Source organism: Triticum urartu, chromosome 1 (genome assembly GCF_003073215.2).
Source record: "Triticum urartu cultivar G1812 chromosome 1, Tu2.1, whole genome shotgun sequence".
NCBI classification, from domain to species: Eukaryota; Viridiplantae; Streptophyta; class Magnoliopsida; order Poales; family Poaceae; genus Triticum; species Triticum urartu.
The window spans coordinates 104,168,281-104,182,258 of NC_053022.1; positions in this window are offsets into that span (position 1 = coordinate 104,168,281).

Below are 13,978 nucleotides of genomic sequence, written 5' to 3' on the forward strand. Positions count from 1 at the left end.
GAAGGAGGCGCGCGCCCCCCCATGGGTCCGAATTGGACTAGGGGAAAGGGGGCGGCGCTCCCCCTTGCCCTTTCCTACCCCCTCTCTTTCCCTCTTTCTTCTCTCCTACTCCGGAAAGGAGAAGGGGAATCCTACTAGGACTTGGGAGTCCTAGTAGGATGTAACGCCCAAAGACCGGAGCTTTAGATGCCTTCCTTGGTTTTCCGAGTTTCGTCGGGTAATTTGTTTTGTCTGTTGCATTCATCTTTGCATTTGTGCATTGCATCATGTCATCATGCCATCATGTCATTTTTTTAACTCAACTAAATAAATGGCATGGATCTTTGATCCATTTAAACCGAGGGAATTCACATGGTGATTCTGTTTATAACATATCCTCCCGATATTAGGGAGCTATTTTAAATATTCCATTTTTTCGGAATCACCCATAAACACACTTGCAAAAATAAAATCCCAATGCCTTTGTTATCACAACTCTTGGCCTCTAACTTTGCCATATATCTTTTCTTCATTTTCCCAAGCAACTCCTAAATCCGGAACATTTTTGGACCTTCCCAACACTCACTTCCTATTCAAACCATTTGATTTTAAATCAAATGAGTTTGAATTTAAACTTTCAAAAATGCCCACTCCATTTTTCTTGGAACATGCACATTTTTGCGAGTCTGGGAAATTTATCCCCGTGCCCAAACTCTTTCTCTACCCTTTTCTTTTCTTCCCTTTTCTTTCTCTTTTTCTGCTATTTTGAATAGAGTAAATAGAGGGAGAGCAGAGCCCAGCTGGCCACTTGGGCCTCCCCACCCCAGACCGGCCCAAACCTCCCCTGGGCCAGCAGACCCGTGGTAAACCCTAGCCGCCAGGGGGCCGACACCTCTCTCTCTCTCGATCTCACCTTCTCCCTCCTGGCAGCGCCGCCACACCCGTCATCCCTCTCCTGCCCGATCACCACTCTATCTCGCTCGCGCCCGCTTCTCTCCCTCGACCCTTCCTCCTGGAGCCGCCACACAGAGAGGAGCAGAACCCCTCGCGCCCACGCCTGAACCATCCTGCGCCCGATTCCCCATCTCCTTGTTCTTTCCCGCAGCGCCGCACGCACGCACACATCGAGCGCCAGGAGAGCGCCCGTGCTCGATCCCGTGGCCGCGCCTCCTTGTCGCCGTTGCAGCTCCATCCCCGTAGCCCTCTTCGCTCGGTCTTGAGCGCCCCAGCGCCGCACCTCGCCGCCGCTTGCTCCGGCGACCAGCAGGACGCCACCATAGCGCCAACTAGCGCCGGCCTCGACCTCCTTCCTCATGCGTGGCTCGCCTCTCGCCTCCTTCGTCTTTTGTTCCTCCACATCGTCTTCCGCACCCCGGCTTCCTCGTCACTGCCTCGTCCGTCCCGGCCACCGGTGCCCTCGCCGGAGCCACCTTGCCTCACCCGCCGGCGAGCCCCTTCTCCGGCGACCCCGTACTCTGCTCGCCCACTTCCCCTGCTTCTCCTTCCCACGCGCCAACTCCTTTCACCCCTGCGCCTCTTCCTTGCTAAGGATCTGAGCTCCATCCTAACCGGTGCCCCTTGTGCTTCTCTGTTTTTTGTCGGTTTTCCTGAGAAGTACCCTGTTGAACAACGCCAAATCCCAAACCAAGTTCATCATACACCGTCACAAGATTTTTGCCAAGTGCTAGAACTATCCAGTACCCCTTCTACCATCTACGAAATTGCCAAGACCGAAACCCAAAGGACCAAGGATGCGCCAAGTACCTTGTCGATACACGTACGACTACCGTCACTCAAGACCGCGAGTACACTACTTCCACAACGCGTCATGTATGACCACCGTCGCTGGGACTCGACAAGACGCCGAGTACCACGACACTACCGTCGACCCCCGGAGGACTCAGAGCCGTCAAGTCCGAAGACCCTTAGTACCACGAAAACCCCAAAGGGATTCGTATTCGTCAAGTTCACTTTCAAAATGTGTACCACTATCGTCGCCCGAACGTCTACAGAACATGTACCACAACCATCGCTGTAGACCCCGTGGACGTCAAGTTCCGTGTCGTGACCCCGAACATCTACGGACATGAACGACTACTTCCCACAACGACCCGTGAACGACTACTTCCTCTACGAACTCAAACCGCTCGAGAATGCTCCCTTGGAAGGTATAACCACCGAGACGACGCCCGTGAACGAATGTTGTGTGATGTATGTGATGCTCGTGGTTGCACCGTGTCCGAGTTGTTCGTTGCGAGTTCCTCGTTGCCTTATCGTCGACATGTGGGAACCCGGTATCCGGGAGCACCCCATCTTCTTGCATGACACACTCACACCCACTTCCTTTTTCACCGGTATCTCCGTGAGCTATCGGATCATTGGAATGTTGTCGCGGCATCATTTCCGTTTCATCGCCGTGGCACCCCTTTCTTTCTACCACGGTGACAAATGCTCTCATCACGCTCATGTCAACTTCTAATAAAAATTGCATAAAACTTGCAAATGTCATCCGCATCATGATAACAACATCAAGAATGTTTAAATTGTTGTTTGCATTAATTTTCTAAATGCATATGGGGATTTACCAAATTTGTTGTTTGTTATATCCGGTCCCATTTAAATTGTTTAGTTGGTATAGTTTTGTTATGCTTCACCCCTTGCCATGCTAACCAACACTTAATATTGTTGGGTACATAAACGAGAGTGTACTAAATAATTGTTGTGGTGTTTCGTTAATATGCAGCTCGTTGGATATTGAGCTCCACTTAACATGTAGTTTTGTTTGTGCACTTTGCCATGCCATGCTTCATTAAACCGGACATGCATCATAATTGGTTGTTGTAACACCCCGGATATGACTTTCCCAATTTGTACTCCAACTCTTGCCGTTTCCGGCGTTAAGTTATTTTACTTTCTCGGGTTCGGGTTTTTGTCTCCGTGTGTTGTTATCGTTGTCATGCATCTCATATCATGTCATCATGTGCATTGCATTTGCATACGTGTTCATCTCTTGCATCCGAGCATTTTCCCCGTTGTCTGTTTTGCATTCCGGCGCTTCGTTCTCCTCCGATGGTCAATTCTACTTTTCTTTCGTGTGTGGGGATTTAACATTTCCAGATTGGACCGAGACTTGCCAAGCGGCCTTGGTATACTACCGGTAGACCGCCTGTCAAGTTTCGTATCATTTGGACTTCGTTTGATACTCCAACGGTTAACCGAGGGACCGAAAAAGCCTCGTGTGTGTTGCAGCCCAACACCCCTCCAATTTGGCCCGAAAGCCACCAAAAACCTCTCCATCATCTAGAGCGTTCGATCATGATCGCGTGGCCGAAAACCGCACCTCATTTGGACTCTCCTAGCTCCCTCTATGGGGGGTCTTTTAAAGACCCCCCATTCCAAATCTCGGATCCCCTCCCGAAACCCTAAAAAAATCCACCTCGCGCCGGCCGGACACGTCCATTCCCGGCCGGACACGTCCGCCGCCCCACCCGGGCCAATCCCGCACCGCCACGTGGCGCCCGCGCACCCCATCGCCGCCAGCGCCGCCGGCCCGTGAGGCCCAGGCCGGGCCCTCCCGTCGCCCGACCGGGCCCGAGCGGCCGCGCCCCACCCGCCGCTTCCTTCTCCGACGCCGGCGGCTGAGCCACCTCGCCGTCCGACGCCTCCGGCCACCGCGGCCATCGCCGGAGCAGCGCGCCGCCAGCGCTCGGCGTCTCCTCCGCGACCCCCTCGTCGCCCCCTCGCCGCTCGGCGACGGATCCGGCCACCCCGCCGCCGGACCTCGCCGCCCCGACCCGGATCCGGCCTTCTCCTCGCTGGCCCCAGCCACCACCGACTCGCCGGAGTGCGTGCGCCGCCGCCTCGGTTCACGCGCCGAGGAACCCTAGATCTGGGAGGTTGTTTTTTTTACAAGTCTCAGATATTTTTGGCTATGTTCATCGCATCGTAACTCCTCATCCGTAACTCCGTTTTGGGCATATAGCATATCAAAATGTTCATCTCAGAGAGTACATCATTTCATTCCATTGCATCATTTTCATTTGAGTTCATCTTGATGCCCGAAATGCTGTTAGAATAGGGCTACTTGAGATAATTGTCAGATCTGCTGCTCTATTTAGCTTTTTGTCATTTTTGCCATGATTATTGTGTGCATGATATGCCCATGAGCTCTACATATGTTTTGTTAAGGGTTTTGTCATCTTTACAGAGGTGCAACCCATGTATTTTTGTGATGTGTGTGGTGACTAGTACAAGCTTGCAAAGTGAGGCACTTGGTAATGCTGATTTCAGCGACTTAGCAATTCCACTAAGTCCTTGAGCTGTTTATCTCATATGGTCATATGTTCATGTTGTTTCCTAGTGATCCGTGCCTCTTTTGAGGATGATCAGTAAGGATGTTTTGTTAATATTGTAGTGCTCTATCCATCCATGTCTTTGTTTGCAATTATGGAGCACCCTATCTTGAGTCAATCGAGCTCTACTTTTGCTACTTCGTGAATCTGGGCAGATTGTCTACTTGTTAGCGATTTCGCTGAGGATGTTGTAGTTGATCCATGCATGCTATGCTATTGTTCTTGCCATGTCTAGCTTCTATTTTGTGTATTCTGGACGGGTGTATGCTTAATTTGGCATGACTTGCTCCGTAGTGAGTGCATCGACCTCGTAAACATGCCTACTTGATATCTGTTTTCAGCATGTTCCGGTTTTCACCAAGTCTGAGAACTGATTATGTTTTTGCCATGTTCACATGCTTGCAATTGTATTTTCTGATCCCTTTTGGCTCAAGGTCACTAAGGGACTTTTGTTAAGCTCTTTGAGTATCTCCATGCCATGCTTTACTTTGCCTTGTTCAGGTCCTGTAGCATGTAGTTTTGATGCTCCGAAGAGGGCTACCTGCTCTGAAATTCCAGACAAGTGTTAATTTCACTGTCTGAAATCTGTTTGTCATATGCATTTTTGCCATGCTTGTTTGAACCTGTTAATGGATGAATTGGCCGTAGCTCATTGCTAGAATTTTGTTAAGAATCTTGAATGCATCCCTGCCATGTATTTTTATGCCATCTTTGGGTGCTGTAGCATGTTCATCTCGTTGCATTTAGATGGCTACTTGCTGTAAATCGCAGACCGTGGTCATATTTGAATCGCTTGCCATTTCCAAACCGTAACTCCGATTCCGGTGTTCTTTATATCGTTTTCAAGTGATTTCATCTCATCTTTCCAGTGGCACACTTGGATTCCCAAGTTGATGCCAGGTTCATGCATTCCTTGTCACATCTTGCATATGCATCCCGCATAGCATATCATCTTTACATCATTTTGTTTGAGCTTGCACGTGGTTGATTGTGTCCCTGTTGCTTGTTTGTCTTGTTTGGGTAGAGCCGGGAGACGAGTTCGCTAACGAGGAGCCCGTTGAGTTTGCTTTCGAGGATCCAGTCAACTCTGACAATTGTGCAGGCAAGATGATCATACCCTCGAAATCACTACTATCTTTGCTATGCTAGATTGCTCGCTCTTTTGCTATGCCAATGCTACGATGCCTACCACTTGCTTTCAAGCCTCCCAAATTTCCATGTCAAACCTCTAACCCACCATGTCCTAGCAAACCGTTGATTGGCTATGTTACCGCTTTGCTCAGCCCCTCTTATAGCGTTGCTAGTTGCAGGGGAAGATTGAAGGCCGTTCCTTGTTGGAACATTATTTACTTGTTGGGATATCATTATATTGCCATGTTATCTTAATGCATCTATATACTTGGTAAAGGGTGGAAGGCTCGTCCTCTCACCTAGTGTTTTGTTCCACTCTTGCCGCCCTAGTTTCCGTCATATCGGTGTTATGTTCCTGGATTTTGCGTTCCTTACACGGTTGGGTTATAATGGGAACCCCTTGATAGTTCGCCTTGATTAAAGATTTTCCAGCAATGCCCAACCTTGGTTTTACCATTTGCCACCTAGCCTCTTTTTCCCTTGGGTTTCCGAAGCCCGAGGGTCATCTTATTTTAGCCCCCCGGGCCAGTGCTCCTCTGAGTGTTGGTCCGACCGAGTAGACTGCGGGGCCACCTCGGGGCAACTTGAGGGTTGGTTTTACTCGTAGGATGTCTCATCTGAGTGTGCCCTGAGAACAAGATATGTGCAGCTCCTATCGGGATTTGTCGGCACATTCGGGCGGTGTTGCTGGTCTTGTTTTAACCTGTCGAAATGTCTTGAAGAACCGAGGTACCGAGTCTGATCGGAACGTCTCGGGAGGAGGTCTATTCCTTCGTTGACCGTGAGAGCTTGTCATGGGCTAAGTTGGGACTCCCCTGCAGGTTTTAAACTTTCGAAAGCCGTGCCCGCGGTTATGGGCAGATGGGAATTTGTTAATGTCCGGTTGTAGATAACTTGAACCTTAACTTAACTAAAATGAATCAACTAAGTGTGTTACCGTGATGGCCTCTTCTCGGCGGAGTCCGGGAAGTGGACACGGTGTTGGAGTTATGTTTGCGCAGGTTGCTCTCTAGTTTCTCGCTCGCGCTTTGCCTCCTCTTCTCGCTCTCTTTTGCGAACAGGATAGCCACCATATTTGCTAGTCGGTTGCTGCAGCTCCACATATTTACCTTGCCTTACCTATAAGCTTAAATAGTCTTGATCGCGAGGGTGCGAGATTGCTGAGTCCCTGTGGCTCACAGATTACTATTACACAAGATGCAGGGCCTGATGATTCCGCTCCAGGTGACGCGCTCGAGCTCAAGTGGGAGTTCGATGAGGACTCTCAATGATACTATGTTTCCTTTCCTAATGATCAGTAGTGGTGCCCAGTTGGGGGTGATTGGGACCGTGTCGCATGTTGGGTTCTCTTTTATTTTGGCATCGTAGTCGGGCCATGAGTGTTTGAATGATGTAATGTTATTTATGTACCTTGATTGACGTGGCGAGTGTAAGCCAACTATGTTATCTCCCCTTTATTATTCATATTACATGGGATGTTGTGAAGATTGCTTAACTTGCGACATATGCCTTCAATGCGATTATGCCTCTAAGTCGTGCCTCGACACGTGGGAGATATAGTCGCATCGAGGGTGTTACAAGTTGGTATCATAGCTTTCCCCGACCTTAGGAGCCCCATTGCTTGATCGTTTTTAGCAGCCGAGTTGTGTCTAGAAAAATGTTTTGAGTCATTTAGGAATTATATATCGGAGAGTTTAGGAATTCTTTTTACTTCCCAGTCTCCGCATCGCTCTGGTAAGGCATCCTGACGTAGAGTTTTGACTCTTCTCTTCTCAAATTTCACTAAAAAGATTTAGGATCACGCGGGTATCTTGGAATCGTTCCGATGGTTTTATGATGAGAACATTGTCTTGGTGCCTCCTGTCAGGGGTTTTTGTGGAAGTGTCCCGGGGAGTTGAGCTCTGAGGTGTTGTCGTCATAATTTTATCGTTGCAGTTCTGGAATACCTGAGTTTAGTACGCCGACATCGAAAATCTCTTTTATGCAGTTCGTTGGTGAGATAACCTCGACGCCACCCAGTACTGGGGCGGGAGTTCGGGAGTATCGCCATAACTTGTATAACGGATGCTTTTCGAAGGTTGAGGTAGATGGTTTCCGAAGTTTTTTTTTCTCGGTTATGTGTTGAAGGATGGATACCGCTGGATATAGGATTTGCTAGATTTGGGTGGGATATTATGCTTCCCCTGTATCCCCAACACCTGATTGCATAACCGGAAAGGTTCGGGAGTTTCATAGGTGGGAATTCTTGTAGCTCTAGTTCTTCTTCCACGGATATTGGTTTGAGATTGGGATTTCTTACCGATTATTCGTTCTTGATCCGTACCTTGTTGATTTATTTCTCTACCTTAATTCTACGTGGCTTCTCAATTTATGGATATGTGACCATTTCAAGAGGAATGCATTCGTTCATTTTGTTCGGATGTGAAGACTATATGTTGCAATTTTCATTCGTTGGATTCAGCTTCAATATTTGTCTATCAATGTGCTAATGGATGTCAACCTCTTCAGGATGGCTCCTCCAACGCGCACGACTCCGAATCCTGATCCGCCACCACCTCCACCTCCTCCGGAGGCATGGCAAGCTGTGATGGCCGCAACCAATGCAAACACACAGTTGATCATGCAAATTCTTCAAGAGCGCAATCAAGGCAACTAAGGGAACCAAGGCAACAATCAGAATCACTTTGCTACACTCAACCAGTTTCTTGCTAACGGGACAAAGACTTTCAGAAATTGTGTTGAGGCAACCGATGTTGACGATTGGCTTGTGGATCTGTGCAAGCATTTCGAGTGCAGTAACGTCAGGCCGGAGGACTTTGTCAAGTTCGCTTCCTTCCAACTCAAAGATCAAGCTGCAGAATGGTTCCAGCAGTACAAGGATTCCAGAGGTGGATGTGTTATCACTTGGGATGAATTCCGTCAAGATTTTAGAGCTCATCATATCCCTCAGAGCATGGTTGAAAGCAAGCGTGAGGAATTCCGCAACCTGAAGCAAGGCTCTTTGTCTGTCTATGACTACAACAAGTTGTTTCAGAAGCTCGCCCGCTTTGCCAAGAAGGACGTGCCTGATGAGAAGAGCATGATATACCAGTTCAGGGGTGGTCTCAGAGAAGAAATTCATCTAGCTCTTGTTCTCTTCGAGCCCTTGAGGTACGATGAGTTCTACAACATGGCATTGAAGCAAGAGGCTGCTCAGTTGAGGTGTGATGCTTCCAAGAAGCGAGTCAGAGATGTTACTCCTTCTTCCTCTACTCAAGTGGCCAAGCAGCAGAAGTATTGGCTTCCTCCTCCTCCGTTCCGTCAGCCGTATCAGCAGAAGAGCAAAGGTGGCAGTGGATCTTCCCACCCACCCAACCCTGGCTTTCAGAACAAGACTTCGTCTCAAGCTCCAAGATCGAGTGCTCCGTATCACCGTCCGCTTTCAGAGGTCACGTGCAACAAGTGCCAACAGAAGGGTCACTATGCCAACAAGTGTTTCAACCAGAGGCGTCTTCCTCCTCCTCCTCCTGTGAGATTGGCAAGTACAACTGTGGTCAAGCATAACCCCAAGCACGCCAAGGTCAATTTGATGAATGCAGCCCAGGCAGAGGACTCGTCAGATGTGATCATGGGTAACCTTCCTGTTAACGATGTTCCTGCAAAAGTTCTTTTTGACACTGGTGCATCGCATTCTTTCTTGTCATGCCCTTTTGCATCGAAGCACAATGTTGATACTGAGATCATGCCCAAAGTCATGCAAGTTGTTTCTCCCGGCAAGCTTTTGACTTCTAGTTTGGTTGCTCCCGATATCTCTATCACGTTGGGTGATTACAAGTTTCTCTCTTCTCTGGTGGTTCTTGGTAACTCGGATATTGATCTTATTCTCGGAATGGATTGGCTTTCTAAGCACAAGGCACATCTTGATTGTGCAGCCAGGCAGATTCAATTGACTCATTCGTCTGAGGATGTAATTGTCTTTGCCGCTCGTGATGATACCATCCGTCTGTTTTCTCTCAATGAGAAGGGTGAACTGGATGCTATCTCGCAAATTCCAGTCGTTTGCGAATATCAAGACGTCTTTCCAGAAGAGCTTCCAGGAATGCCTCCGCACCGGCCAGTTGAATTCGTTATTGATCTTGAACCTGGTACAGAACCTGTGTGCAAATGTCCTTACAAGCTCGGACCTGAAGAGTTGAAGGAGCTGAAGAAGCAACTCGATATTCAAGAGAGAATGGGTCTCATCCAGCCTAGCTCTTCTCCATGGGGTTGTGGTGTTCTTTTTGTGGAGAAGAAGGATGGAACGGACCGACTTTGTGTTGATTACCGTCCATTGAACAAGAAGACCATCAAGAACAAATATCCACTTCCCAACATCAATGAGCTGTTCGAACAACTCAAAGGTGCCCAAGTATTCTCCAAGCTTGATCTCCGTATGGGTTATCATCAGATTCGAATCTGTGAGCAAGATATTCCCAAGACGGCTTTCAGGACAAGCTATGGTTCATACGAATACACTGTCATGTCTTTTGGCCTCGTCAACGCTCCTCCGACGTTCTCTCGCATGATGAACTTCATCTTCAACGCCTACACCAATGACTTCGTTTTGGTCTATCTCCACAACATTCTGGTTTTCTCGAAGAACAAGGAAGATCATGCCAAGCACTCGCGTTTGGTTCTTGATAAGTTGAGGGAACACAAGTTCTACACCAAGTTCTCCAAGTGCGAATTTTGGCTCGATGAGGTTCTTTATCTTTGTCATATCATCTCTGCCAAGGGTATTGCCGTGAATCCTGAGAAGGTGTCTGCAATTGTGAATTGGGAACCTCCTCAGAACGTGAAGCAACTCCGTAGCTTCCTCGGTCTCGCAAGCTACTGTCGAAGATTCATTGAAAACTTTTCTAAGATCGTGAAGCCTCTCTCTAATCTTCTCCAGAAGCACGTCAAGTACATTTGGTCTCCGGAGTGTGACATTGCTTCCAACACTTTGAAAGAGAAATTGATCACTGCTCCAGTTCTCACTCCGCCTGATGAATCCAAGCCGTACGAGGTCTTTTGTGATGCCTCTCTCCAAGGTCTTGGCGCAGTATTGATGCAAGAGAAGAAAGTTGTTGCTTATACCTCACGCCAGTTGAAGCCCAATGAGAAGAACTACCCCACTCATGATCTCGAGTTGGCGGCAGTTGTGCATGCTCTTTTGACTTGGAGACATCTCTTATTGGGAAGAAAAGTGGACATTTTCACTGATCACAAGAGTCTCAAGTACATCTTCACTCATCCTAATCTCAACCTCAGGTAGACTCGATGGGTCGAAATGATTCAAGAGTATAATCCGAGTATCGAGTATACTCCAGGCAAGGCCAATGTGTTTGCTGACGCATTGAGCAGAAAGGCTTACTGCAACAGTCTGATTCTCAAGCCTTATCAACCCGAGCTTTGTGAATCTTTCCGCAAACTTAATCTGCAAGTTGTTCCTCAAGGCTTCCTCCCCAACCTTCAACTCTCTCCTACCTTGGAAGACCAGATTCACCAAGCCCAGCTTCTTGATGCTATGGTTAAAAAGGTGAAGATTGGGATTTCCAAGAGTCAACCCAAGTACAAGTGCTACCATCTTGATGACAAGGACACTCTCTTCTTCGAGGATCGTATTGTTGTACCCAAAGGTGACCTCCGTAAAGTGATCATGAACGAGGCTCACAATTCTCTCCTCTCCATCCACCCTGGGAGTACGAAGATGTATCAGGACCTCAAGCAGGCTTATTGGTGGACTCGAATGAAGCGCGAGATCGCTCAATTTGTGAATGAATGTGACGTCTGCAGAAGAGTGAAGGCAGAACACCAAAGGCCAGCGGGTCTCCTCCAACCTCTTGCCATTCCAGAATGGAAGTTTGACCACATTGAGATGGACTTCGTGACTGGGTTTCCAAAGTCCAAGCGTGGCAATGATGCTATATTCGTTGTCATCGACAAACTCACTAAAGTGGCTCACTTTCTGCCTATAAAAGAGTCAATCACTGCAGCTCAATTGGCGGAACTCTATACCTCTCGAATTGTCTCTCTACATGGTATTCCGCAAGTGATCTCTTCAGACCGTGGGAGCATCTTTACATCCAAATACAACTGCAGCTCCGTAGTGAGTGCATCGACCTCGTAAACATGCCTACTTGATATCTGTTTTCAGCATGTTCCGGTTTTCACCAAGTCTGAGAACTGATTATGTTTTTGCCATGTTCACATGCTTGCAATTATATTTTCTGATCCCTTTTGGCTCAAGGTCACTAAGGGACTTTTGTTAAGCTCTTTGATTATCTCCATGCCATGCTTTACTTTGCCTTGTTCAGGTCCTGTAGCATGTAGTTTGGATGCTCCGAAGAGGGCTACCTGATCTGAAATTCCAGACAAGTGTTAATTTCACTAAGTCTAAAATCTGTTTGTCATATGCATTTTTGCCATGCTTGTTTGAACCTGTTAATGGATGAATTGGCCGTAGCTCATTGCTAGACTTTTGTTAAGAATCTTGAATGCATCCCTGCCATGTATTTTTATGCCATGTTTGGGTGCTGTAGCATGTTCATCTCGTTGCATTTAGATGGCTACTTGCTGTAAATCGCAGACCGTGGTCATATTTGAATCGCTTGCCATTTCCAAACCGTAACTCCGATTCCGGCGTTCTTTATATCGTTTTCAAGCGATTTCATCTCATCTTTCCAGTGGCACACTTGGATTCCCAATTTGAGGCCAGGTTCATGCATTCCTTGTCACATCTTGCATATGCATCCCGCATCGCATCCCGCATAGCATATCACCTTTGCATCATTTTGTTTGAGCTTGCACGTGGTTGATTGTGTCCCTATTGCTTGTTTGTCTTGTTTGGGTAGAGCCGGGATACGAGTTCGCTAACGAGGAGCCCGTTGAGTTTGCTTTCGAGGATCCAGTCAACTCTGACAATTGTGCAGGCAAGATGATCATACCCTTGAAATCACTACTATCTTTGCTATGCTAGATTGCTCGCTCTTTTGCTATGCCAATGCTATGATGCCTACCACTTGCTTTCAAGCCTCCCAAATTGCCATGTCAAACCTCTAACCCACCATGTCCTAGCAAACCGTTGATTGGCTATGTTACCGCTTTGCTCAGCCCCTCTTATAGCGTTGCTAGTTGCAGGGGAAGATTGAAGGCGGTTCCTTGTTGGAACATTATTTACTTGTTGGGATATCATTATATTGACAAGTTATCTTAATGCATCTATATACTTGGTAAAGGGTGGAAGGCTCGGCCTCTCGCCTAGTGTTTTGTTCCACTCTTGCCGCCCTAGTTTCCATCATATCGGTGTTATGTTCCCGGATTTTGCGTTCCTTACGCGGTTGGGTTATAATGGGAACCCCTTGATAGTTCACCTTGATTAAAGCTTTTCCAGCAATGCCCTACCTTGGTTTTACCATTTTCCACCTAGCCTCTTTTTCCCTTGGGTTTCCGGAGCTCGAGGGTCATCTTATTTTAGCCCCCCCGGGCCAGTGCTCCTCTGAGTGTTGGTCCGACCGAGTAGACTGCGGGGCTACCTCGGGGCAACTTGAGGGTTGGTTTTACTCGTAGGATGTCTCATCTGAGTGTGCCCTGAGAACAAGATATGTGCAGCTCCTATCGGGATTTGTCGGCACATTCGGGCGGTGTTGCTGGTCTTGTTTTAACCTGTCGAAATGTCTTGAAGAACGGAGGTACCGAGTCTGATCGGAACGTCTCGGGAGGAGGTCTATTCCTTCGTTGACCATGAGAGCTTGTCATGGGCTAAGTTGGGACTCCCCTGGAGGGTTTTAAACTTTCGAAAGCCGTGCCCGCGGTTATGGGCAGATGGGAATTTGTTAATGTCCGGTTGTAGATAACTTGAACCTTAACTTAACTAAAATGAATCAACTGAGTGTGTTACCGTGATGGCCTCTTCTCGGCGGAGTTCGGGAAGTGGACACGGTGTTGGAGTTATGTTTGCGCAGGTTGCTCTCTAGTTTCTCGCTCGCGCTTTGCCTCCTCTTCTCGCTCTCTTTTGCGAACAAGATAGCCACCATATTTGCTAGTCGCTTGCTGCAGCTCCACATATTTACCTTGCCTTACCTATAAGCTTAAATAGTCTTGATCGCGAGGGTGCGAGATTGCTGAGTCCCTGTGGCTCACAGATTACTCTTACACAAGATGCAGGGCCTGATGATTCCGCTCCAGGTGACGCGCTCGAGCTCAAGTGGGAGTTCGACGAGGACTCTCAATGATACTATGTTTCCTTTCCTAATGATCAGTAGTGGTGCCCAGTTGGGGGTGATCGGGACCGTGTCGCATGTTGGGTTCTCTTTTATTTTGGCGCCGTAGTCGGGCCATGAGTGTTTGAATGATGTAATGTTATTTATGTACCTTGATTGACGTGGCGAGTGTAAGCCAACTATGTTATCTCCCCTTTATTATTCATATTACATGGGATGTTGTGAAGATTGCTTAACTTGCGACATATGCCTTCAATGTGATTATGCCTCTAAGTCGTGCCTCGACACGTGGGA